The 4,258-nt window shown below is 43.0% G+C and overlaps 1 pseudogene across 1 annotated transcript; it reads right to left on the bottom strand.

Annotated features, from left to right (window-relative positions):
• Positions 1-2,356: 2,356 nt before the first annotated feature.
• LOC105546835 lies at positions 2,357-3,888 on the bottom strand (annotated as a pseudogene). Its single transcript, XR_001007148.1, has one exon. The product of XR_001007148.1 is annotated as a protein phosphatase 1 regulatory subunit 11 pseudogene (transcript).
• Positions 3,889-4,258: the final 370 nt, after the last annotated feature.

A 4,258-nucleotide genomic window follows, 5' to 3' on the forward strand; every position in this document is an offset into this window, starting at 1 on the left:
TGCCTAACTATTAGGGTCTCTTGTATTTAGGGTAGAGAGGAGTTCAGTCAGAAATCATCTGTATGGTGAGGGCTACTCATAACTCTGAGTTCTGACAAAAGGTGGTATCTGGAAGATTAATAAGTGTTCAATTTAAGAAATCATTGAGTAAGCTTATCCTGCATTCCTACACAAAGAGTACAATGGCAATGTATTCCACAACAGTAAAGCAAAATAAGTTAAATTATCCCAGGTAAAGTAAATTAAGAAGGTTTCCCATGAACCAGGCAACTGTTGGAACCAAGCTGACATAAGGTTGCTAGCTGATTCCAATATGTGCCCAAAAATAGAATATTGGTCTAGATTTTTACATTAGCCATCCCTCTTGTTTCTTCTTAGCTGTAGCCAGAGATCATTGGTTGGTTCACAGGAATAAGCAGGGTCAGTCTAAATTGTAGAAAAAACTCAAAAAACAACTGACGGGACTAGAACTTAATAACAAGTGTACCATAGTTCTTGAAACAATTTTTCTCTCTCCAGCCCTCATTTTTACTAAAGACAAATCATTGTAAGACTGATTTGTTTGCAAAATAAGCATTAGTCTTATTGTACTTGGCCTGATTATTTGTATAAAGTGCAACAAGAATAATTATTTGCCATGTAGACTCCTTTTCAAATTGACTTTGATGGAACTTTGCTCCATAAGGAATCTTGGATAAGACTTTTTTTTTTTTAAAGTCAAGCCAAGCCATGTGTTATTCCTGTCAAATACCTGTATGAGTTGGGTAAATTTCTCTCCTCTTGAGGTCCCAATATAACTTGGGGCTCCTGGGCCTGTCAGAAAGTGACATTCTTTACTTACCACAGGTCAGGAACCCTGTACAGGGACTGTGTAGACAAGGTATAAAGCCAGTTTTCCCAAGGGGCTTTTATTGGCTCTATATGTCAATTTTGATTCCTTAAAGAAAAACATGCCATTCCAGTCAAAGCCTTGGTAAAATTACCAGTTTCTCCAATTGTGTCCTGTCACAAATGAAGACAGATGCTTACTGCACTTATGCAAATAACTATATTGCCATAAGTTAAAAATACTCACAAAGGGTTTCCAAATTCTGGATAAATAAGGTAGAGAGAAACGAATATGCCCCAACTTTTGTTTATAGGAGTATACTTCACTCAATTATCAAAGACTGTAAATAGGCCAGGCACGGTGGCTCATGCCTGTAATCCCAACACTTTGGGAAGCTGAGGTGGACAGATCACATGAGGTCAGGAGTTTGAGATCAGCCTGGTCAACATGGCAAAACCCCATCTCTACTAACAATATAAAAAATTAGCTGGGTGTGGTGGTGCGCACCTGTAGTCCCAGCTACTCAGGAGTCTGATGCACAAGAATTGCTTGAACCCAGGAGGTGGAGGTCGTGGTGAGCTGAAATTGTGCCACTGTACTCCAGCCTGGGCAACAGAGCGAGACTCTGTCTCAAAAAAAACAAAATGTAAATAGCTTAAAAGTTATCTTGCCTCTGAAAAACAAAACAAAAGATCAGCAACATTTTAAGCAAAAAGTCATAAAAGGATTATTTCAGTCTTCTGTTATTAGTTCAGTCCATGCAATTAACACCTGTTCTGCTTGATATTCATAAACATTTCAGCTATGACAGTCCTGGAAGTTTTTCCTCTATTCTAATGTCACAATCTCCAAAGTTATCAGAAACCTGCCTTTAAGAGCACCCGTCAAGGCTGGGCGCGGTGGCTCAAGCCTGTAATCCCAGCACTTTGAGAGGCCGAGATGGGCGGATCACGAGGTCAGGAGATCAAGACCATCCTGGCGAACACAGTGAAACCCCGTCTCTACTAAAAATACAAAAATTAGCCGGGCGCAGTGGCGGGCGCCTGTAGTCCCAGCTACTCGGGAGGCTGAGGCAGGAGAATGGCGTGAACCCGGGAGGCAGAGCTTGCAGTGAGTGGAGATCTCCACTGCACTCCAGCCTGGGCGACAGAGTGAGACTCCTCTCAAAAAAAAAAAAAAAAAAAAGAACACCCATCAAAGACCTATAGCTGATTACAAACCTTTCGAAGAGGATTAAAACAAGACAACAATTGTCTGTGGATGACAAAAAGTCTTAGGACAGCCATTGTTAAAGTCACATTTGACTAGGAATTGTGGTTACTTCTATGGCTTTCAATGATTTCACATAACAATTATAACTATTAATAACATAGGCGCTTCCCATAATTTTGGAACACATACCAATAACATATTTATACAAATATAACCCAAAGAAAGCCAAACACCATTTCACATTTGACAATGCTTCCTGTATGACTTTCTGTGCGTGTGATTTTGGGTTATTTATTTTGTGCATCTGTGGCAATGAATGAGATCTCAGTGGTGGTGTGGATTTGACTGGTCTCTACAACTGTGTATGGCAAAAGAACTGGCAAAAGAAAATGACAACCAGATCCCAGCAAAGGGGTAGGGAGGGCCAAGAGAACTGAACATCTGGGCTGGCAGAGAAATCAAAGCCTAGGAATTAAGAGGTAAGAGTGTAGTGTAGGGGATATACCCCCATCTCTTTGCTCCTTCCCTTTTCCTTCCTCTCCCAGGGACCCAGGTCCTTGGGACTACACTGAATCTGTCTCTGAAGCTGAAAAACAAAAGGCTGAGGAGATAGTTGGCTCTAAGTGACCAGTTTCAAGCCAGCTTTGTCAGAAATCCTAGATCACAGGAGAAGGGTGGGAAGAAAGGATATGATTATTCTTGTTCCATCTTCCATTAGAGGTGAGAATGACAAGGAACTCTCTTCTAACTCCTCTTGAGGGCATGAGGAGAGTTAGCAGGAGAAGGGCTGGGAGCCCTGAGGTCTCCTGTAGGACCTCATATCCCACAGGCAAGGACTAAGAATTAGGATGAAATATTTTAGTGGGATAGCTCTAAACCAGTATTAGCAAGCACAGTCAGGGTGAGAATTTCTGGAATCTGACTGGGACCCTGGCAGTGAAAGCGGGGACTGTTGAAAACCCAATTTCGATGTTTGCTACTCAAGTTGAGAGTGCACGGCCAAGATAACCAGATCCCAGGACAGGCAGTTTGACAGCGAGAACAAAAGGAAGAGGCTGGGACCAAGGTGCCTAGATCCCTGGAGAGAGAAGGGTGGGTATTGGGAGGAAAAATGAGAACTGGGGGAATTCAGGAGTCTGGGTTCTGAAATAGCAGCAAGTCAGAATTCCAGGATCTCTGTCTACCCTCCTCTTCCTCTTCCCTCTGTCAGGCAGAAGAGAGAGAAGGAGGGTACTGGAGAAGAAGCCACATGGATACATTCAGGAAGGGTGGGGGAAAGAGGAATTTAGCGCTGCATTGGCCCTGCTGGGGGCTGGGAAGGGTCAGGAGGCCGGGAAGGCGTGGTGGGGGTCGGTCCCAGGGTTGCACGACGCCATCCTTTGCGGTGGCCACGTACAGAGTGTGTATGATCACAGCCCTCTTCTTCCTCCTCATCACTTTCCGTGGAGCTGTCGCCAAAAGCCCGGGGTTTTTCATAAATACAGCAGCATTTTGATGAGCGGTGGCGCATGCGCTCATTGTCCACAGTGTCACTTGTCCATTCCACCTTTTTCTCTGGTTTCCGTTTCCGAAGTTTGATGGTAAAGCTGCGGTTCTCGGGCTCGGTTGTCACGGTAACCGTTGTCTCAGTGACGGTCTCGCTCAGCCCAGCCCCTGCCTCGGCCATGGCTAAGGCTCAGGAGAGGGAGGAGAGGAGGAAGGGGGATGAGACACCCTTCTCTTTTTATGCCTCAGGTCTAGGAGAAGCAGTATTGGATTCAGTGGTAGTCAGGATCCTCCACCTTCTTTTTACCCCCTCCTCCTGGGCCTCCTCTTCTCCACCCCCTGGGGATAACCTGACCAACTCCCCTTCCGACGCTGCTTCTGGGTGATTTTTTTATACAAATAAGTCAAATATTATCATTTTTGGACTTTAGGGGACCTAATATCTAAAACATTAATTAAGTCAGAAAAAGATATAATTTATAATTTGATTTTGGAAAGTTGGTCAAATATCAAAGGTTTAAAATACTTGCTATTATAAAATAGAATCCTAGGTCACCCTAAGTTATTCATTTAGCCAAAAATAACTCAAAAATTTTTAAAAGGCATAAAACTTTACTTATTGATAGAGGGAAGACTTAGCTTTCCAAACAATCTATCTCTTGTCTTTCCTTTCTTTTTCCTGTGGTTTATTCAAAAGGCAAACAAAAATCTTCATTATCCTTTAATATTACA

This window comes from Mandrillus leucophaeus, unplaced genomic scaffold, assembly GCF_000951045.1.
Source record: "Mandrillus leucophaeus isolate KB7577 unplaced genomic scaffold, Mleu.le_1.0 Scaffold370, whole genome shotgun sequence".
Taxonomy (NCBI): Eukaryota; Metazoa; Chordata; class Mammalia; order Primates; family Cercopithecidae; genus Mandrillus; species Mandrillus leucophaeus.